Source organism: Pinus tabuliformis, chromosome 4_1 (assembly GCF_031772625.1).
Source record: "Pinus tabuliformis cultivar Carrire ecotype Pingquan chromosome 4_1, CPIR1, whole genome shotgun sequence".
NCBI lineage: Eukaryota > Viridiplantae > Streptophyta > Pinopsida > Pinales > Pinaceae > Pinus > Pinus tabuliformis.
This window is the reverse complement of record NC_142303.1, coordinates 525,357,672-525,382,109: the sequence shown is the minus strand read 5'-3', so window position 1 is coordinate 525,382,109 and position 24,438 is coordinate 525,357,672.

Sequence of the window (24,438 nt, the reverse complement as noted above, 5' to 3'; positions counted from 1 at the left end):
AAGTGGTTTCCCGGCCATCACATCTTCCACGTGCCTTAATATTATTACATCATGTTGCCTCGTACATATACCACCTTTTCCTGAAGAGAGGTGCGGGGAAACCGTTTACCGCCCATTAACCCATGATCAATTCTGTCGCCCGTCAACTGTCAGATCTCCCTGATCATGATCTGACGGTCCACAATCCACTGTTCAAACTCCTTCCCGATCACTTCCAAAATTTAGTATCCACCATCTGATTTTGTGATCTGACGGCTACCATCAATCCATCTTGCCTCTGTGTTTTTCATCGCCTCCGGCCATCAGATCTAGACCGTCCATCTGATCCATCCAATGGCCAATGTTCTTCCTCGGCTCTTCGTCCATTTTTGATGTATTTTGTTGTGTTTTTGGGCCAATGTTGGGCGCGCGAAGAAGCAAGAGATGATCCAGTTTTCAGTGCATTTAACCCTCAGCTACCTGCATTCAAGAATGGCATGGTCAAGGACGAGAAAGTACTGCCTCGAGCAGTTGAATTCATTCAGTAGTTATGAACATTTATGCAGGAAACATTCCACCTGTTCAAGGAGTACACCAGAGCAGTAGAAAATCCATTTTGTTCATTAAAAAAGCAATAAAACTGTATCAGAAGCCCATATCTCTCTGTAAATGCGGTTGGTGGTCCATTAAGACACCTTCACGCATAGGCTAGCTGAGAAATTTTGTAAACAAACTCTATATATACTGAGAAAAACGATGTAATCAGGTTGATGAGTGTTATTCTGTTGTAAGCTTCAACTTCTGGAGACTGTAACTACTTTGTAACCTATAGCTTCTAGTCTGCATTTCCAGCTAATACAAGCTTATTTTGTTGTTAATTGCTCACTTTCCACTTCTTCTTCTTGTTCCAGGCTGTGCCTGTTTTGCAGTTGTTCATGTGTTATTAATGTTTAGCATTAGAGGGGCTGTCATCCCACCTTTGTGTTAGGATTTAGCATGCATCATTGAATTTGTTTGCAGGTTTCTATTGTTTTAATGCCAGAGAGCTGTCATCCTGTCTGTGTATTAGAGAACAAATTTACAGACCTTTAAACTGGTTGCAGTTGGCCATCACAGGGTCCTGTGCATCTGCTGGTGTGATCAGTGTTATTCATCATCACATTTTCTCGAAAACTGTGAGTAATTGGTCGTTAAAAGCCTTGTAGTTTGGAGGTGTTCACCCATGTTTGAGGTCAATCATAGTAGAAGTGGTTATCTGGCTTGAATATGCAGCATTTCTTTCATTCATCCACCTATTTTTCCAACATTTTGTTGAGTTTGTAATGCTCCTGAGCATCACTGATATACAACCTAGGTGAGTTTCTTGGGGTGATAACAAGGCCCAACCTGAGTTGCTTCGGTACCTGTTTAGTCTCTAGGACATAAATTGGGAAATATTCATCATCGGTGACTAGGAGCTGGAGTTAGAAACTTCAAACATATATTTCATCACAGGACTGTCCCAGAGAGGGGAACCAGTCAACTTATATGGGCCACGACCGATTGGGGCAAGCATATCCATGTTGCTTGCCGAACATTGCCCTGAAGCCCTCAAATCCAAGAGTGGCAAGATTGAGATTGCCACCATCCGAGATCTGACACTGAGAGTGCTATTGTTGACTATCAACAAAGTGGCGGGGTCCCAAGCAGTGCATGAGACTAACAAGTCAAAATTCCTATATGCCATTGATTGCACAGCACTGACGATCTTCAGTTGGGCAGAAGCCATCAAGATCAACATAAATCGTCAGTTGACCAAAGATAAGACGGGGAATTTGAAGCAATTTTGCTTCGAATCCATACTAGTGACCTTTTTCTTGGAACGAGTGTCGTTGTTCCAGTACCAGTTGACTGAGGTAGATCCTCCCATGCCACGCGACCCACGGATGGCCCGCTGGAGTCGTTTGATGCCCAAGATCACTAGGGGCCAGCACATGTCATACAAGCCTGCCTTCTTTTCATGGCTACGATAATAGTTGATCATCGTGGAGGACTGGCCATACAATGGCACCGACTTTCGTGGAGATCCGGACATGCCGCTACCAGATGGAGAGGATTTTGACGATGAAGGTAAAAAATCAATTTTTTTATTTTGTGATTTTTTAATTGTTTTATATATATGTGTGTTTATAGCATTTCACTTTATTAATGCAGATGTTGGACCAGAGCATCCTGCTCAGATGTCCCTAATAGCCAAGCACGTCACCCGCTAGTGCGATGCAGTCGCTCCTTATCAAGAGGGGAGTGACAATGAGGAGGAGATCACGAGGAACCTTGAGGGGTTGACTCGTGGTATCCCAGAGTATGCTCATGTGGGAGACATTCCTCGCCAGTACCAGAGACACGTGGTGGAAGTATCAGATCGGATTCATCGATTTCTGTCTCGTGTTGCACGAGCCGTGTCATGCTACCACGATCACCATGTTGATTAGTTCCTAGGTCTAGCATACCAGCGTGCCACGGATATATGAGGCCTGCGAGCCGTCGATGTTATTTTGGATACACATATTATTTTTTGGGGTTTTTATGTATCAAACATTATCACCATATATATATATATATTGTATTTTCTTGCTTACTATGGTACAAATGATTTGTTTTATCTTTTCACATGTTTCGTAAATGTCTATCTAACATATAATTAGCTAATGCATTTGTAAATGTATTCATGCATCTAGGAATATGATGATATGTAATATAATCAAAATGCCTTTCTAGTAGATGAATACGGAGATACATTCTCAATATCTGAGGGTTTTTGAAGGATGACAAGCTGTGAATCCAGGTTGACAACCAACTCTCAAATGTCAAGAGAAATGGCTTCTCATAACAGTTCGAGGACTGCACTATATTCAGCAATGTTGTTATTTGTGCGACCTAAACAGATATCTTGAAGGTCAATCAACTCAGCGTGACGGTCATAAATAGCCCACGCCACAGATGATAGGTTCTGGGTACTACGACAAGAACCATCAGTGAAAATAATGTGGGGAGTCACAGACATCTGCAAAGTAAGGAAAACATAGTAAACAAGAAAGTTGTTTGAAAACTAACACACCAAACCACACTGCACAAAAATGAATGACACACTAATGTACACAAGTAACCATGCAAGATGACCTAGGCATAGTACTTCTTGAGGTAAAGCCCATTTCAAGGCGTGTCCAGAGAAATTCCTTCATAATAAATAAGCTCATAGGCCCCTTTTTTCACAACATGTTTCACAATGTAGGGCCCATGCCACATAGGCTCGAACTTGCCTGCCCCCAGCTTATCATTAGCTTGGTCATATGGAAAAACCAAATCACCCTGAGAGAACACGCGAGGGGAGACCGACTGATCGAAATGGGACTTGAATCATTTCTTTTTTGCCTCGATAACCAAAGCAGTGAGACGACGAGTCTCATCCAGTCATTCTAAATATAAGAGGCGCTCTTCTTGAGGTGACATTTCAGGGAGAATTCGACAGCTAGCTTGAGTGAAGGAATCTCGTATTCAATTGGCAATGTTGCTTCCAAACCATAGACAAGTTGGAATGGTATGAAATGAGTTGCGTCTTTCGTTGAGGTTTGGTAAGACCACAGAGCTGAAAAGAGCATGAGATGCCAATTGGACTTATGCATCCCAATAGTATGTTGAAGCATTGTAACCAAAACCTTATTCACAACTTCAACTTGGCCATTGGCCTAAGGGTAATACGAGGTTGAACCATCGTGGCACAAACCCAATGTGGATGTCAGCTCAGCCATCATGTAATCTCTGAAATGGGAGCCATGGTCTATGACAATGGCTTGAGGTACGCCAAACCTGGAAATAACATGATTGAAAAGGAATTGAGTCGTTGTTTTACTGTCTGTAAAGTATGTAGGCATCACTTTAGCCCATTTGGTGAAATAATCCATAGCAACGATAATATAGCCATGCCCCCCACACCAATGAGGGTTACATATCATATAGTCGATGCCCCATTTGGAAAAAGGACCAACGATAATGACGGGGTGTAGGTGAGCGGGTGGGGCACGCATCTTGCATTGGTAAATTTGGAATTCATGGCACTTGCGAACAACAAGGATGCAATTCTTAAAAATTGACGACCAGAAATAACCAGCGCGAAGAGTTTTTGAGTGATAGCATAACCAGACATGTGACCACCACATGCCCCAAAGTGGCAGTCACTGAGATCTCTCTCAGCCTCCTCGAGAGTAAGGCATCGGCGAAGAACTAAATCAACACCGACATGGTCTAAAGTATCATTAATAATACGGTAGGGTTGAGAGTGATGACGAATCTGTTGGCGATCATCCTTAGTCAACGCGAACCAGAATATTGACGTCTGGAGATACACGATGATATCACTGTACCATGGATCAAGGGTGCTAATCATAGAAAGAGTCTTGTCCGGAAGCTGTTCATCTGCACCAGTAGGGAGAGACATAAAAGGAAGGGAACAAATCAACTCGGCGAAAACTAGTGACTACTTAGATTTGGTAATGGTAAATACCAAATCGAATTTTTGCAGGATGACAATCCATTTAGAATAATTTCTCCCCAACAACTGACGAGTTAGGATGTAGGTCATGGGTTTGCATTTAGAAATCACAAGTAGTAGTGCATAAGAGGATGTAGTGCCAAAAGCATTGAACAGCCTGGACGGCAGCCAAATCCAACTTCTCAACATGGGCATAATGTGTTTCAGTGTCGAGGAGATTATGACTAAGGTAGTAGATAACATGTTTGTTGCCTTCGTCATCGTCTTGGACCAAGACCATAAAAATGGTGCTAGGGGCTGCAACTAGGTAAAGGAAGTAATCTCGATGATAATCTGGGGGATGCAGCAAAGGAGCATTTATGAGGATAGCCTTGAGATCATCGAAATATTTTTGGGAAACCTCATCCCATGCAAAGGGCGTTCCTTGTTTGAGTAACCGGGTAATTATTGTAGCTAGCCCAGCGTAATTGGGTATAAAATGATGGAGAAAAATTTCCTATCCTTACAGGGTCTGAAGTTGGTGCAATGAAGATGGAGGGGGTAAATTTACAATGGCCTCGACTTTAAGTAGATCAAGGCAAATATCGTCCTTGGAAACGATGAAGCCAAGGAGTCGTCTAGATTTTAAGTAGAAAACACATCTATGTGGGTTTAACTGAATGTTGTAGTGTCTACAGTGAAGAAAAATCTGTCGAAGATGGTCGGGGTGATCTTGGCGCTTACGAGAATGAGCGGGAAGGTCATTCAAGTAAGGCTGGACGATGTTGCAAATATCGTGAAATGCATAGGACATTGCCCACTAAAATGTAGCCCCAGCCTTTTTGAGGTCGAAAGGGAGCCTTTTGTACGCGAACGTACCCCATGAACAGATAAAAGCTATCTTTTCTTGATCGGCTGGTGCAATGTTAATCTGGTTGTAACTAGAAAAATCATCCATAAAGGAAAAAATTTCGCTCTCAGCACATTCGTCAATGACCTGATCAATGAATGGAGTACAGTAGTTATCCTTAGGACAAGCACGATTGAGATCACAATAATCAACACAAACGCAGATCGTGCCTTGTTTTTTTGTCACTGGGACAATAGTTGTCACCCAATCTGTAAGAGGGATGGGATAGATGAAACCAGCTTTGAGAAGTTTTTCAACTTCACCCTTGATAGTGGCGGTCTTCATAGGGTGCAGAGGGCGAAGCTGTCGGCAAACAGGCTTTGCATGAGGATAAGTTGGTATTTCGTGCACAACAATGCTAAGATCAATGCCAGGCATTTCTTCGTAGGACTACAGAACCACATCACAAAATTATTGAAACAAACGAGTATATGTCTTGATCTCATATGGAGAACAAGTTACCCCGATATGGACATGTTCAACGATACCAAGCTTGATAGAAATATCAATCGGAATTGTTTGGGTAATATTACCCAAATTTCCTTCCGACCATACTTCATGAATCATGATTGGTGGCGGAAGCGGGAGGGAAGGAAATGAAGAAGATAACTCTTCGAGATTTGTGGACGTGACTGCCAAGCAAGGCAAGAATGAGGAATGATGATGAGTATTGGTCCAAGGTGGTTCCTCAAGAGACATTACTTCCATGATACCTTCATCAGCAAGAAAAGTCTCGGCTAAGGGATCAAGAGATTCCAAAGCGCCAAGCCATGGGGATTGAGAATACGTATCGAGAGAGGTCTTCGAAATAGAAGAATCATAGGATGCAGAACTTGAGGCCGAAACAATTTCCATGTAATTGATTTCGGCAGGACTAAGTGGCATAACCTCGCCCCAGGTATCAACAAGATCTGGTGAAGGTATGACCCAAGGGTCAGATTTGATCGAGATCATGTTGACAGAGGAAACATGAGGAGGTGGGAGCGGAAAAATTCCCATTAAGGCAGAATCTTTAAAAAGACCTGCCCCCACACTCTCATAGGGAGCACTAGTGTGCTTAACGTACGAAAAATTTCCATTTGAGGAGGAAGAGGCAAAGAAGGATAGTTGGTCGACAGTGACAATCTTCCCTTGATGGGGAAAACGAATCACGTGGAATAGGGAGAAGGCTACAGCATGCATATCATGGGTCCAACTCCAATCGAGTAGAAGATTATAATTGAGATTATCATAAACAATCTCAACCTCGACTTGGACTGTCTTTCCCTCCAGAGTAATGGCAATGTTATGTAAGACACTGAAGGGTCACAAATCGTGCCCATGGAAAGCTTCCAAAGTGTTCGGGGATTGGCTCAAAGCAGGAGAACCAATGGCCTTCCAACATGTGATTGACATGATGTAGGTGGAAGCACCTTCATCGATGACAGTCCTGTGGATGGTCTTCTCATTGATGATTACCTGAATGAGAAAGGAAATCTGATGAGGTATGCGTGGAACATGGTTCTCTAGATCAAAACATATCAAATTTGAATCAGTGGGATCAATACCCCCGATCGCCAACAACACAGATTTCCGCTGTGATGGGCAGATTTGGAGCACCTCGAGAGCTGGCATAACGGACAGTGCCTGAGCCAAATCCTCAACAATATTATGGTCCTGAGTGGCTCGAGCATTGGGATTGTATGAATATTTCCTTAGCACACCTCAAGAGGGTGTCCATATAGCAAAATTAGGGTTAGGGCGCTCGATATGAAGAGGACCAGAACTCGGGGTAGAAGAAGAAGGGGTGGCTTCTTTCTCTTTCTCCGCTGTTGGAGCAGGATTTTGGTAATATTTTGATCTAGTAGCCACATTAATAGGCGTACTCATCATGAACACTTGAGATCTTGAGGAAGCAGAGGATTGAGGTTGGTCTACCATTTGGGTCTGCTGAGACGGAAATGGCTCTTTTAGGACAGTTGGGGTCTCTTTGAGCAAACGACTAACTTCGGATCGTCGGGGAAAATCCTTGGTATAGTGATCCTCCTCGCAAATGAGGCAGGGATACTTAGGTTTCCGTTGTGAAGACTCACCAGCAGACGATTTAGGAGGACCCTATTTTGGGGCATCAACTTTACCCTTGCCTTTGCCTTTCTTCTTACCTTTCAAGGATTTGTCCGCTGCGGTAGACTAGATAGCGTGGACCTCTGAGGTTTTACCAGGGCCAGGTGTGTTATAGACATTTTTGTGCCTCGCAGCATGGAGCATGAAATGTCAATAATTACAGGGATCCTCAATCCCTAAACATGTTGTTCTTACCCCTAGAGGAACAAGGTCAGCAAACCACAGCACTTCTTATCAGTTCTCCACCTGAAAACACTTAAAAACAGGCTATTTTTGGATCATGTCAACTGCTCCACTGAGCATCTGCGCTGAATGTCAACTGCTCCTCCTTGTACCTGCGCTGAAAGTCAACTTTAATGAAGGCTACCTGCGCTGGGCGAGATTGGCCAAGTGGCACAGTCATTCTGCAAGGTGTCAATTGCCCAGGAAGCTTCCAAACTGACACTTGGTTCGAGGAATTCGCCCTGTGATGAGTAAGAGGTACTTGATCTCCATGTAGAAGTAAGGATCTCCAAGTGGACTCAAGAACTGAAGTCTAACTGAAGAGAGAGAGGACACTAGTCAGCTTTATGCCAGCCTCAAGCTGACTCATCCTTTCTCCAAATCTCCTATATATAGAGCTCTTCTAAGAGGTCTAGGGAGGCTGGAATTTTGTGCAAAGCAAGGAAGTGCTGTTGGTTTACAGTTAGAGCTATTGGGTGATTGCTTTTATAGAGGAGAAGAGGAGATTTCTTGCTGCTGGGGAGGTGCTGCTGGATTGGAGCCATTTTATGGTTGTAACCTTCTCAGAACCTTTTTCTTCTATCAATAAAGCTTTGATGTTCTCCTATATACTTGTATTGCAATGATGTATTGTTTTTATCTGTATATTCGATCCATTCTAATCCATGCATCAGTTATGAGTACATGTTTCTTGTAGTTTCCCTCTCTTGTTTTTTGCAGGATCTTTGTGTAGCTGGGCCGGGAAAGGGAGCAAGGAGCTGGGAACAAGAGGCAAAGAGAGAAGACAGGATCGACAAAAGCGAAAGATATCGGTTGGTCAATCTTTTCTTCCTTCTCTGTATTTTCATAAAGGAAAAATATCAAAGCTTTACTTTCAGTTGTTGCTAAGGAACTATCACCCTTAGAGTAGGGATAGGGTCATTCCGAGTCAGATACTTTTCCCCACAACAAACTGGCGACTCCGCTGGGGAGCCTAGTATCTTGTTGGTGTTTGTAGTATCTTTGCTATTCATTTCCTGAACAAAAGAGTACCAAATCGAAAAGCTTTTGACTATATCAAAAGCGAAGTAGAGGGGCTGCTACTCTTGCTCATTCTCTGAGCAGATTCATGATTTGGAGAGCTGATCTACGAAAGACTCTTGTGCTCTTTGTGATAGCTTTTCATCCTCTTGATCATCCCTTAGCTTGTACTTGACCTATAGCTTTTTATTTCAGCAAAAACAGTGAATTTTTGAGCTTTTTATGACCCGGAAATCCTTGTAAACGCAACTCTCGTGTCTCAGTGCAAGCTGTCCAAAGGCAGTCTGCATTTCAGCGCAGGTACTCCCTTCGGGAACTGCGCTGAGAGTCAGTTTGACAGACCAGAGCCTGCGCTAAACCAGTTAGGCTATGTCTTCCTGAGGTTTCCCACTGAGTCTTGGCCCTGTTTTCACTGTTATTTGCTGTTGATTGCTTGTCATTAGTACTTGCTGTAAACCAACTTTCCTTGACATTATTCCGCCTCAGTTGTCTGATGAAACTGTGATTGTTCTTTCAGTATTTCTTATTTCAGTTACAGTTTCCCATTGTGAAAAGCAAACCAGTATAGCTGTGGCCTCTTAGATCCTGAACTGTAAAAGTGTCTTTGTGATCTTAAGAGCTAGTTTTGTTACTGTTCATGGCCGTTTGAGTTTGTTTGTTTTTCATTTTGTGGTTTGAATCTATACATTTCCAGTGTCTAAACAAGTCGATCTTAAGGTGTCTTTTGATTTTGGACAAGCTTGTTTACTTTCGCTTGAAATTAGATTCAAAGTTATACAACAGTTTCCTTTTTGTCTTACATCAACATTAAGGAAAAAGAAAAGAAATATCTGCATTGTGCATGTGCATTATTGACAGTTTGCATGTGATTTAGGAAAAAATGCATTTAGTGTGTGTTCTATGATCTGTGAGAAAAGTTGATGTCTTTCTTTTCCCTCAGTAGATTAAGGTTTTCAAAGTTGAAAGATTGAAAAGTTTTGCTTCTCATCTTAGATTGCATTTAGGAAGTTGTATACATACATCTCGTGGTGATCCTTAAAGGCAAACTGCTAAGCAAGATCAACATTAAAATAAATCCAATTTACATAACAACGCTTTGTAACATAACGCAAACATCTAGAGGTCTAGGTAGAGACGTGTTCCGGCGTCGTTAAACATAGTGACTGTCGATCTCTACGAAGGTGGGTGATTCCTCCTGAGAGTCGGTAGCACTAATACGGACTTGTGCTCCCACGTACCGTCGCGTATATATTGGGAGACCCCTATAGGCATTTATCCTTTATCCTTAGGAAGCCGTGTCGGCCGCCCTACTGATCGCGATGCAGTGAACACAGCATTCACGAAGATCGACCACCCGTACCGTAAAACGTATTCTGTGGTTTCGCGAAAAGTTTGGCACACCCTCTGCCTAGAACTCCAGAGTAGTTTCTTTGGCCTTTTTCAAACTCTATAACTGAAAAAGTCCAACCGAGCATTTGTCACTTCAGGCTCGTTAATACATCGAAGGCGACTAGAGTCATCTTTAGCTTTTTCTCGACTCTTAAAACATGAAAAAGCAAGTTTGTGTCTAAAAGCGTCGTTAATAAAATTTATTTTAAGCGGAACAAAATCACCTGTTATTCCCACGTTGATCTTTCAGTTGAAAAGTATGGAGCCCACCAACCAAGGATGCAACCTTGGCGGAAGTCCAAATCCCTTCTCCTCTTGGGGAGATGTTGGTGCGCCTCATATGGCGACATTGTCACTTCCAGGATTGACAATTGGCCTACCTGTATGGCTCTTTTCAACTAATGTAGTCCAGATCGCCACTAATCCTGAACAGTCGAATCAACAGTCAGAACAGTCTAGAACTACCCACCAGCCTTCCACTTCTTACAATACTTCCTCTGATCCTTCATCTTCGCAAGGTAGAGCTGGCAAAAGTCAACCTCCCAAGGAGAAGAAGGAAAAGAAGAAGAAAGAAAAGAAGCAGAAGGAGCCTATGGCGAAGGCGACTGGGGGCAAGCAGAAGACAGCTGACAAAAACTCACACACTGCACCGACCGGGCCTAAATCGCCATGTGTCATATGTAGAGGAGACCATTTCCATAGAGATTGTCCCTGTATTCCCCGGATACTAAGGGACTGGTCCCCTCGTTTGCACAATTCGGGGGCATCAACCTCTGACAATCAAGTTGATTGTTTTCCATCAACCAGCGAAAGTGAAGGATCAAGACAAAAAGGGGGAGTAAGATTCCCCTGTATGTTGTGTGAAGGCAGTCATGCCATCCACCGTTGTCCCTTCTTAGACGAAGCGAAGAGAGTTTTGGAAGATCGTCCGGTTTCACCGGTAAAACTTCCTCCTGGGTACAAAAAACTCGTGCCAAGTCCTTCGTTGGTTGAAAATACAGTTGGCCCGCTCAAGTGGTCGGCTGAAGCGTCAGTCACTGAAAATGAACCTACTGAATCTAGACCGGACGAAAGTCCAAAGGTCGATACGGCAGTTGACCCGGTTCTACCTTCAGAAGTTTCATCTTCAAATGACACCGTCGCCGAAGAGTCATCTTCATGCGACACCCTCACTGAAGAGAATAAGGGTGACACCATCCAGGTTCTTTTCATCAACACCGACTCTGATGAGCGTCAGGGCAATGCACCCATTCCTTTATCGCAGGAAGGAACATCATCAGGGTCATACCCGGCCGTATATTCGGTCCCACCACCAAGCAACCTGGTTGTATCCTTTGATTGGAATCAACTAGGCAAACCCCGGTTACCAGCTAGTATACCATTCAGAATCATTGTCCAGATCTATAGAATGATGATGGCTGGTACTATCATTGATGAGGGGGCGTCTGTGAGTATCCTTTCCTCTGTTGCTTGGAAAGCACTGGGTTCCCCGGCACTTTTACCTGAGTTAAGAAATCTCTCAGGTTTTGATAAAGGAACCAGTCGACCATTAGGAATCCTCCCCAATGTGCCTGTTACATTGAAAGGGAAGACCGTTAATTTGAACGTGATGGTCGTCCAAAGACCCTTGGATTATAACCTACTCCTTGGACGTGACTATATTTATTGCATGGGAGCGATAGTCTCCTCACTCTTTAGAGTAATGTGTTTTCCACACGAAGGAAGAATGGTCAAGCTCGTAGACCAACTTTCATTTCCGGGATCTCGCATCGCAAATAGTCAAATACCAATCCTAAATGGTCTGTTCACTCAAGATATGCCTCCACCCCCAGTCCTCCTTCCCGATGAGTGCGAGTGATTCGGAAAGAAAGACTGGAACCCAGGGGGCATGCACCCTGGTCTGCTTCGGGTAGAAGAAACCCTGGGTATAAGGTAGAATTTCCGCAGGAGAATATGACTAGTCCGTACCCCGTCCGTGGATGGAAAAGGGGTTGTTCTGGAATAGTATTCTTTTGTTAAAGTTATGAGTTTGGCAAAAGAGTCATTCACCTTTGTCTAAAGAAGTGGGCAATGCCCAAGTAGGAATTCCCTTATTGCGACAAGCAGTAACCATCTTTGGGGAAAAGCAAGCCTCACCCATTAAAACAAATGTTTTGAAGGATAAGTAGGGGCAGCCTCCAAAGAAAGAGATTCTATTGTTGTGACAGAGGGTAACCATCTTTGAGTAACCTAATGATAGACATCGCCGAAGAAAGAGATTGATTTGCGGCAGCGAATAGAACCCTCTTCGGATAATAAGAAAGAGGCAAGCCTCCCTCAATAATACCAATGTTTTGTCTTTGAGTAGTGTTCTTCTCTTGTCACAAATAGCTGTTCGTTAAAAGTTGGGCCGACGGGAAGACTGAGTACTGCGTAATACCCCTTAAAATAACGAGAAGACTAGTATCGTTAACATTAGATTGGCAAGATGACAAGTAGCTGTGAACACCCAAAGAAAAGCAGAGGTGGGGGAGAGGAGGGGCAGCCTCGAAATCCTGCCCTATACCTGGGGGCATGCAAACCTTTTGGAGTGTAAGCTAGGGGCGGTTATTTATCTGGTTTTAAGATTAACCGTTTTCCGAACTTACATAAAGGAAGGATGAGTTGGAGCATAGCTTTGGTAAGGCGCAAGCTCTATAAAAAATGGAACCTTAGAGGAGGCATTCTTATTTTATGACTGGTATATCGAGGAGTTTTAGCACATAGTTCATGCTCGTTAAAAAATAAACGCAAGATTCGAGCAGTTTTAGCACATAGTTCATGCTCGTTAAAAAATAAACGCAAGATCTGAGCAGTTTTAGCGCATAGTTCATGCTCGTTAAAAAATAAACATAAGTTGTGAGCAATCTTCCCCTAGAGTTCAAGCTCACCCAGAAAAAATGAACCGGTAAATAACCTTGGTGAATGTAACCTTTGACAGCCATATTAAAGCCCTTGGTCATGTTCTTGCAGTCTCACCTCCATCCGTTCATTTGGCCAAACGTTCATCTCCGTATGTTTGTTTACCCATTTTGAGGAACAGCTGCGAAGAGTGATTTCACTTAGCCATCCTTGTGACACTGCCGTGATTGGAATATTCCAACTTGTACCTGGAATCTGCTGCTATCCCTGTTTATCACTCGTTCCTCAAAAGACGAGTCTTCTTTGAGCTCTTTTCACTGACTCGTAAAATATGAAAAGTTTGCCGAGTTTTGGCCTTCCAGCTCGTTAAAGCGACCGGAAGAGCTATCCCTCCTCTAGATTTTAATCTTTTTGGACCTGAGGGATTATTGCACAAAAAGATCGAGCGCTTGTTTTGTTCGGCTCGTTAAAGCAATCGAAAATTCATCCCTTCTGTATTGTTTTATACTTTTTCGGACTTAAGGGATTAGATGACGAAAAAGGAATTATGGAGTTAACTTTCTGTACCTTTTCAGACTCTCTAAAAATGAAAAGGACCGAGTTTTCCTTGTCGTTAGACTCGTTAAAATGATTAAATAGCGACAAACTTGTCTTTAGACGAGAACGAGTTTCCCTATCGCTAAGCTCGTTAAATCATAGCGATGGGCTTGCCCGAAGGGCAGGTTATAGAACAAGCATATGTTATCCTCCTCAAGCTTGACAAAAATAAAGAGGTACTGGTCAGAAATGACTGGGGAAAAATTGGGAGAACATCAAAGCTTAATGGTAGCAAGTCGCTCTTGAACATGACACTTTTCTTCCGTACCACATCGGGTTGGGTTGTTTCATTCACCGGTCTCTTCACCATGGTCTTCGCCAAACCATCCACATTTTGGGGTAATGCTACCGATCCATCGCATCAGTGTCGTTATATGTTCAAGAGAGGTCATTCTGAAAGTGTCAACCATGTCCCATCCACTGCCATACATTATCCTTCATCCATTCATGATCGCCACCCTGAATCATATGTCACAGTTTGTTTTCACCTCCACTAAAATCATTAGCTCCGTTCCGTGTCATTGATGTGGGATTCATTAAGGCCCTCCTTTGACGGATCGCTTCTTGTCGACTTCAGCTCATTATCCAAGAAGTTGATCTAGGAACAACCCCATCAGTACTTTGAAGCTTGCATGCCTCAATGGCAAGTTTCTCACTTCCGGCGACAGGTATACATCAATGACCTTCGACCAGAAGATTTTGCGTGGCGTTCGACGCCAAGTCCTTTATTCACGCCACGTGAATTGTACTGTAGTACCTTGAGGGTCATTATCATTATCGGTGATTCCTCTCGCGCTTGTTAACGGTTTTCATCATTGACCGGTAATCAAGCGATGTCTTTCCATGTTCGACTTCAGCGAAATTCTCACATGGATCGACTTGTACTTAGAGTGAAGATCGAACGAGTTTAAAGACCCCGGATCTAGTTTCATCCATCCGGGCTGCGATACATATTCAGGAAATATAAAAGCATTTGTCATGTACATCATTGCAGCAGATGATCATCCTACTCAAAGGATGATAATTTCAGCAGAAAATTATTAGTCTACCATCAGACGATCGTCTGTTCTATGTACTAAAATGTATTTATAAAGCTGAGCATGGGAATGCCCGCCTCAGCTAGATCATGAAAACAAAATGAAAAATAATGTATTGTATTGTATTGTATTACAGGGCACCTCTCAGCACTTGAATGAACTTCGGACCCTCTAGATAAAGCATTTCACCCGATAAACGGCCTCATACTTTAGGGGGCAACTGTTATAGACATTTTTGTGCCTCGCAGCATGGAGCATGAAATGTCAATAATTACAGGGATCCTCAATCCCTAAACATGTTGTTCTTACCCCTAGAGGAACAAGGTCAGCAAACCACAGCACTTCTTATCAGTTCTCCACCTGAAAACACTTAAAAACAGGCTATTTTTGGATCATGTCAGCTGCTCCACTGAGCATCTGCGCTGAATGTCAACTGCTCCTCCTTGTACCTGCGCTGAAAGTCAACTTTAATGAAGGCTACCTGCGCTGGGCGAGATTGGCCAAGTGGCACAGTCATTCTGCAAGGTGTCAATTGCCCAGGAAGCTTCCAAACTGACACTTGGTTCGAGGAATTCGCCCTGTGATGAGTAAGAGGTACTTGATCTCCATGTGGAAGCAAGGATCTCCAAGTGGACTCAAGAACTGAAGTCTAACTGAAGAGAGAGAGGACACTAGTCAGCTTTATGCCAGCCTCAAGCTGACTCATCCTTTCTCCAAATCTCCTATATATAGAGCTCTTCTATGAGGTCTAGGGAGGCTGGAATTTTGTGCAAAGCAAGGAAGTGCTGTTGGTTTACAGTTAGAGCTATTGGGTGATTGCTTTTATAGAGGAGAAGAGGAGATTTCTTGCTGCTGGGGAGGTGCTGCTGGATTGGAGCCATTTTATGGTTGTAACCTTCTCAGAACCTTTTTCTTCTATCAATAAAGCTTTGATATTCTCCTATATACTTGTATTGCAATGATGTATTGTTTTTATCTGTATATTCGATCCATTCTAATCCATGCATCAGTTATGAGTACATGTTTCTTGTAGTTTCCCTCTCTTGTTTTTTGCAGGATCTTTGTGTAGCTGGGCCGGGAAAGGGAGCAAGGAGCTGGGAACAAGAGGCAAAGAGAGAAGACAGGATCGACAAAAGTGAAAGATATCGGTTGGTCAATCTTTTCTTCCTTCTCTGTATTTTCATAAAGGAAAAATATCAAAGCTTTACTTTCAGTTGTTGCTAAGGAACTATCACCCTTATAGTAGGGATAGGGTCATTCCGAGTCGGATACTTTTCCCCACAACAAGGTGGATTCTGGGAAGAACTATTGGAAACAGTGTTTGAGATCGACTTCTGTTTGGAAGAAGATTTAGCAGGGGTCTGGGACACTGAACCAATGACTCCATCAACAGGGGGTGTAGCCTGCGACTTTGATGTGGTGGGACCGCATGATGGTCACAGAGCATTAGGTAACAACTCATACAAATTTCCAGACTAATAATAAACTAGATCTAATTAATGGGCATGAGCAATGGATTGTTCTTCAGTAACGTAAACACCCATAGCTATATCACGAGCAATTGGGGCCACGAATGACTTAGTGAATCATTCGGTGAGCAACTGATCAGCAATCTTGAATTTACTCAGGTGACGTCTACGTCTCCATTCATGGATGTGATCAGAGATGTGTGTAGCATTATCTTGTTGAAGTGATGCGAGCAAATATGTGTCAGTTTCATAGCGAAACAGAAATTGGAAATGTGTGAGGAGAGCCATGGCTAAAGAGTTAAATTCATGGTAAGTACTTTGAGGAAGATCGATGTAACACTTGGTTGCAACACCTGTGAGGGTTCATTGGAAAATACGGAGATGAATGGAATCATCAACGTAAGAATTCGAAGGGCACAAGAGGTGATATGTCATCATGTGGGCTTGAGGATCTTCTTTTCCTTTCTCATCGAATTTCATACAATCACTCGGGATCTTGGACGGAACCGGAGGCCAGTATAGTGAATGAAGAATTGGATCATTCATAAGGCGAGAAACATCTGGAAACTCTAGTGTGGCCAAGAATGGAAATTGAGTATTAAAAGGCATTGAAGGTCAATAAGCGGGTCCAACCGAAGGAACCCATCCCTGCTGGTAAGGATTTTGGCCATATGGCATTTGATTTTTCCCCCATTATGGGTTACCTTGGCCATAGGGAGGATTTTGACCTTGAATACCTTGGAACTATCTAGTCATAGGTTGCTGATAAGCAATGTACAAGTTAAGAGGTTGTTGAGCCTGTTGACCTTGGACATATGGGTATTGTACCTGTTGTCCTTGAACATACGGGTGGTGAACCTGTTGCCCCTGAGCAAGAGGATTTTGGACATGGTGCCCTTAGGCATAAGGATTATACACTTGTTGCCCTTAGACATATGGATTATGTACCTGCTTCCCTTGGCCAAAAGGATTTTGGACCTGTTGACCTAGGACATTAGGATTTTGGGCTTGCTGCTACAGGACTTGACCCTAGCCTTGCCCTTGCAAGGGTTGACCCTGTTGATATGTATATAAGGGTTGCTAATGCCCAGGTTGGTTTTGTTGCTGCAAGGGTTGGCCTTGTGGCTGCAAAAGCTATCCCTGGGGCTGCAGAGGTTGGCCCTGTGAGGACATGGGCTGGGAGGTTTGTGGAGCATACTGCATCTGCTATTGCACGGTTTGCTGCAACGGTTGCAAGGGTTTCCCCTGCAGTTGTTGCAGTTGACCTTGTTATAGGATCATTTTCCCTTGCTATAACAAAGGTTGCCCGTGCTATAACAAATGTTACCCTTATTGTTTTAGAGGTTGTCCTTGCTTTTGCAAGGGCACTTGAACAGTGCCCAGAAAATTTCCGAACTGAATCTAGCCTTGGCCACCCTGGAAAGTGGATGATCCAGGTTTAACGTATTACCCAAACTGAAGGGCGTAAGGCGGATTAACATTCCTTCATAACCATATGGAATGTAAGGAGTTTGGTATTGGACCTAAGCCTCATAAGGCTATTGATACTGGACATTGGTTGACCCAGACGAACCAACGATATTTTGAACCTATTGGTACTGGACATTGCTCGATCCAACAGGACCAGCAGGGTTTTGAATAACGCCAGAAGAAGGTTGGTTCATACCAAGCATGTGAGCCTGTGAGACACTCACATTGGTGGTGCCTGACACCCTAGAAACATTCAGATTCTGCCCCCCAGGCTGTGGCATAGCTTGGCCACTGATTGGAGGGATTGAGGAATCGACAGAGACCATCGGTTGAACTAGACAGGTAACTGGGATGGACGATACAAGAGGGTTCGGAATGGTGGGTTGCACCAGGACTGAGGTAACATCCTGTTGGGAGGTTGAGTTCGCAATGAACGGACCTGTAGTAGGCATGGCGTCGGATGCCCAAATAGGGTTATGGTAAATTGATGAGGCACTAGGTGTATCTGAAACCAATTGTGCCAAGGATACATAATTAGGCAGCAATTCTGATGCACACTGACAGGAATTCTCCCTATATAGGGGAAACATTCAGGAGGAAAAGGATGTTCTTCCTCCTCGACAGTGTGTGGAGTAGAAACTTCTGACTCATCCAGAGAGGTGACTAGAGTAGCAACTTTGGGTTCCATATCTGGGAACAAACAACGGCGAACGACCGAAGAAGTACGAGGGGATAATTCCAAAGGAACACCTGGATGATCGTACGGACTATACGAACACTGCGGTGATATCACAACTAGGTCAAACAAAGGATTCAAAGGATAGATAACTAGTCCAAGCTGACCATCAGTGGTCGGCGAAATCTCAGGAGTTTGAACAGGATTGTCTAGATATTTCGGGCCAAAATCAGTAGGTGACCCAGTATCTGAAGTAGGCGGAGGATGTTGTTAGTGTCGATATCTTCATCCCTCCATCAGTGATCAAATTTCTCTTTTTGCATGCATATTAGGTGTCCTATCCGATCAGCTACATTCCATTAGGTCATGGATCAACTGATGGTAGTGGTTCATAGTCATTTTCCCTCATGGCATTTACCTACTAGCCTATTTTCACATGTTCAGGTCATTTACTGTTATTTTATTTCATTCCATTTACCAAAATCATTTTAGGGTTTTTAGGTCTCACCAAGTCTAGGGTTTGTCACCATGGTCATCAAAAACCTAATAAAAGGTCAGCAGGCACATGAGGAGGTCTTATAAGTTCATAAAATCAAAATTTCAATGATGACATGCTCAATAAGTGATTTTTGCCTCAAAACTCTGTTTTGAGGTGAAAACTGAGTTTTTATTTCCTATGTATAAATTTTATGTAATTTCAATATTTTCTATATGTAATAAGTTTAAAGTTGTTGCCCTGGTCACCTTACCAACTCCAGGCACTGTAGACAAAAACACAAGCATCAATGCATCATCTTACCAAATGATTAAGAAAAGTCAATTCCAATGGGAAAACAGAACTTATGACCAAAAGTGAATTGGACATTAGAAAAGTGGGTTTGAATAAGTGAAAAATTTAAAGCCATCCATATATAAAGTGAAAAAGGTGTCATTCATCATTTTATTGTTGCAAAAGACCATTGGAGAGAAAAAATCGTGATTTGGAGCAAAGGAGATCAAAGACCCTATTTTTCAAGGAAACTTGTGTGGCGCTGCGCATCAGAGGTAGTGCGTTGCGCATCAGTGGCTATCTTGCAGTGTAAATTTGCATTGGCGCTACGCATCAAAAGGGCATTGCGCATTGGGCCCAGTGCGCTGCACATCAGTCCAGAAATTCCTAAATTATTCCAAATCGTCTAATAACCCTCAAAATTGCTACATTTCCATGCTACAAGTAAGTAATCATCCTAAAGCTGAATTTGAGGTCATACTTGTGTTCTTCATGAATCTTGCATGTTGAAAGTGAAACCCTAGCTTGTCTTCACTGTTTTCCATTTCATTGTGCAATTTTTACTCCAACATCATAAAAACCATTATTAAACCCTTTTCCCTCTTCCATTACCCTAAATCACTCCATTTATCCCATTCTCCATATCCCACTCCCCAAAAACAAATAATTCCCTTCACCAAACCCTAAATCCCTCACTAAACCCTAGTTTCTCAAAATTAATTCCTTCATTCCCAAATTCCATTTCCCAAAAGTAAAATCTCTTCATACTCATCATTGTTGTCCTCCCTCATTTCCATTTTTCACCACATCATCATCGTATCATTTTCCTAAGATAAGCACCAACACCATGGCAAGAAATAGCGAGTCAAGTTATGAAGAGGAGATATTAAGTGACAGTTCAAGGGAAAGGAATGTACAGCCTAAGAGACCTCACAAGGGTGGGAAAATTATCTGATAGGAACCTACTAACATTGTTGAACTCCTTGCTTCCCCCTTGCTACCACTTGCTTCAGATACCAAACTTGCTTTGAGTTTTGTGAGATGGTTGAGAGGGTTAAGTATCATCATGAATTGGCAAGGCAATTTGTCATTAACATGGAGGACAATATGGTAAACCTTGCTGGTATCAATTTCACTCTTTCACCAGCCATTGTTGCAGAAGCAACTAGAATGCCAGATGTAGGGGAAAGGTGGAATAAAAGACAAAATATTAGCAAACAACACTATGAACCATACATTAAAGCCAAATATCATAGTAAATTGGGCAGGGTGTTCCCTTTCAAATTCTTGGAGGACCAGTATGTTCCACTTATGAAACTCATCATCAAATACTTCACATGTGAGGGAACATTCTCTAGACTCTATGCTTATCATATTAGATTACATATGCATTTTACCAGGGTTAGAATGATGAGTATTCCATATTTCATTTGCAAAAACATAGAGAGGATGACTGTGATTGCAAAGAGAAAACCATACCCACAGCAGCTCAACAGCATTTATCACTTTGTTGTCATCAAGATTATTGTTGTGCATCAGCTCACTCAGTTGGGAGTGCCATGGGAAACCTTCATTGCCCATGAAATCTTCAAGGGGCCTCAAATTTTTGCAGATCTTCAAGAGGAAGGTGGGCCTTCCAGGCAACAAACTGAGCATGAAAGAAAAACTGAAGAGGCTCATATTCCTTTGTTTATAACTTATAAAAAATGTACAAGAAGACTTTTTGTAGCTGCCAAACGAGTATTATCTCCACCAGGGGTGGAAGGGGTCTCGTTATCTTCACCGGATCACAAGCAAATGCTATCTTCACCTGGGGTGAAAGGGGCTTTGCCTTCTTCTCCAACAAAACAGGTACAGGACAAAGGAAAGCAACCATTGCATGATGAAGGCCCTTCTGAAGGGCAAGACAAGGATTTTGTTTTGATTCAGGAAGAGGACACTGATTTGGGTTCCCAAAACTCAAGACTCAAGGAGGTCATCAAAGAGAAAGAAGTTGACATCCATGCCTTATCACTTGACCTTGAGAGGGCTAAGTGGATCATTAACTTCCTTGAGCAACAGAACAAGCAATTGGAGGACAAACAAACAATCATGGAGCTGCAAACCATAAGGGAAAACCGGCAAGTGGCAAAAAGAAGGAAAATCAAGATGACATCACTAGAACAAGAAATAGAGGCTGACCGAGAATCATGGTTGGAAAGAGTGAATATCCACCTTGAAAAGCTGCTTGATAAGGCTAACAAGGAGAAGAAAATGTTGCACCACATGGCTTATCACTATTTGGCCCAGAACAAAATTTGCAAGACTAGGATAAGAAGCCTAAAAGCCAAGTTAAAGAGAGCCTTAGAAGCCAAAAGGGAGCAAGATAAACTTAGAATTTTGGCTGAAGCTTCCTTGGCTCAGCAAAGCAACTAGTAGGCTTGCCACTTGCCAAATTTGAGGCAATTTTGAGAAATTTTTGTCATTTCATAAATTTTAATTGCAAAACACAAGAATTTTGAAGAATGGTCTACATTTTTGGATTCCTCATGGAAAAATACTAAAACCCAGAAAGTTTCATGAAATTTGGAGGAGATCTGGGTCACCTAAAGGGCAAAAAACACCTAAAAATGCCCTCTCTGCCACTTTTTGGACCCACAGGAAGCAGTCTTGGGAGAAGTGATTTTTGAAGGGACAAATGGACTCCAAATACAAAAATTCCAGTTGTCCTAGAAATTAGATAGACAGAGCTTTCCAACAAGCCATCTTGGAGCTAATTTGGTGAAGGGGAGGCCTTAAAACTCAGCCTTGAAATGGTGCTACTCATCAGGCAGATGGCGCTACACATCAGGCAAAATTTTGCCAATTTTCCTCAAAAACTCAGAATTTCGCCTAGTTTTCTTCCAGTTTGACTTTTTCTCTCTCATGGTCAAATTCATGATGTAACTTGATGTACTATGATGTAAAAATGATGAAAATTGACTTAAGAAGGTAGATACATCAGTTTTAGGTGGTTTTGAGCTGAATGAATCAGTTTCCATAATTTTAGAGGCAAGCTGTTCCACTGCCTATTTTTCAGTTCCTAGTTTAGATCTTGTTGAAACAGCTCCTTGACTCATGGATTCGACCCCTAATGGCTAGCATAGGTGGTTTGATGCCTATATCTTGTACTTTCTTAGTCATTTGTCAAGGTTGGACTTTTGTGGATGCATTGAGCACTATTGTACATCACTTCTGCAGTTTGGCAAGGAAATAAACCAGGGTTTTGCAGCATTTTGTGGGATTCTTGTGGCAAGGTGAATTAGTATTGTTTTCTCCTCTGTTATTCAGTTTATCATATGTTTATATGTGTCATAATCTCTATCTTTTTCTACATAGCTAAATGAATCAAGTGTAAAAGGTACAATTCATTGATGTTTCAATGCTCTACCTTGGGGTTTATTTAGTTTTACATGTTTTCTGCTGTTTGAAGAGGACTCATGACACTTGCATGCCCTCTCCAACTCCTCACCAGTCTTTAGACTCACCATTACACCTAATTCAAAGTGCTAAAACACTTTCCTACCTCGCCCCACAGAAACCTCTGCAAATCTGAGTTCATTTCCCAGACCCAAAACTGCCTTCCTCATCTAATCCAGAAAACAACCATTAAAATCAATCAAATTCCTCTGTGTTGAGTGTGGAGCCTGATTATCTTCTATATTCAAAGGTATTGCCACATAGGACCCCAGTTCGAAATGGGGGCGGCAACGCCTCCCGTAAAATGTTCGCTGCAGGGGGGTCCAGGGGAGGGCGGCTGCGACCTTTGGGAGCCCCCCCCTGGCAGGGGGTTTCGGGGGCAGTGCCCCCGAAGCTAAAAACAGCTGTAAAATTGCCTTGTAAAAGTATAGTAATTTCTAGTCAATCTGGGCCGTTCATTAGGCGGATGATCTGACGGTAGAACTTATGTTTAGTTTAGGGTTTTTTGCCCTAGAAGGAAACCCCTCTCTTTGTATGAGGGTATTGTATTTGAGGTTGTGTGATAGATGTGTATTCGGTGAGCGAGAAATAGAGAGGTGAGACTGTGAGAGAAAACAGAGGATATTACAGCGGATTTGTTGTAGGTTGTGTCTCTTCATTTTGCTGGATAATAGAAAGGAAGGACTAGCTGTTCGGGGTGGACATAGCCCAAACTGGGTGAACCACGTATATCTGTGTCTCTCTTGTTTTGTGCGTTTTCTGTGTTTATATTTCTGCAATATTTTATGTGTTCCATTGCTCCGTAATATATAATTTTCTAACAACTGGTATCAGAGCCGAAGGTCTATTTGGCTGATAAACTCGCAGGAAAGAAGGGTTCCTCGTTCGAGTGGGAGCAATGGCGGAAGATGGTAAGTTTAGGGTCGAGAAATTTAACGGCCAAAACTTCTCGTTGTGGAAGATGCAGATGGAAGATTATCTGTATCAGAAAGATCTATACCTACCATTGGGCGGAAAAACAAATATGTCGACGGGTATGAAAGACGAAGAATGGAACCTTCTCGATAGAAAGGCACTCAGAACAATACGGCTGTGCCTTGCTGCGTCAGTCGCTTTCAACATTTCGAAGGAAACCACGACAGCAGGTTTGATGGAGGCGTTGTCGAAACTATATGAAAAACCCTCAGCCTCGAACAAGGTATTTCTTATGAAACGGTTATTTAATATGAAGATGTCGGAAGGTGGATCTGTTGCAGACCATTTAAATGATTTTAATACAGTTACAAGTCAGTTAAGTTCTATAGGGGTAAACTTTGATGATGAAATTAGAGCTCTGTTATTCTTATGCTCATTACCAGAAAGCTGGAACGGTTTGGTAATGGCCATCAGTAACTCTGTTTCTGGATCTAGTACTTTAAAGTTTGATGATGTTGTCGGTGCTATCCTTAGCGAGGAAATGCGACGGAAAAGCTCCGGTGAGACATCGGGAAATGCTTTGAGTGCAGAGTCTAGAGGAAGAAAAACGAAAAGAGGAAAGAGCTCAGGATATCGCAGTAAATCAAGGAAAGGCAGATCCAAGTCCAGATCGGGGATAGTGTGCTGGAAATGTGGAAAGAAAGGACACCTAAAGAAAGACTGTAGATCTCGGAAGGGAAAAGAAGGAGATGCACAGCAAGAAAACAATCATGAAGCAAATGTGACAGGTGAGGTGTTACAAGATGCTTTGATTATTTCTTCCGAAAATATTACTGATTCCTGGGTGGTAGATTCAGGGGCTTCATTCCATGCCACACCTGATAAGAAATACTTTCATGACTATGTTCAAGGAGATTTTGGAAAAGTTCGTCTAGGTGATGATAAACCCTGTAAAATTGTTGGAATGGGTAAGGTTCTTGTAAAACAGCAGAACAGAAACCAATTGCTACTAAAGGAGGTAAGGCATGTTCCAGATCTAAAGAAAAATCTGATTTCA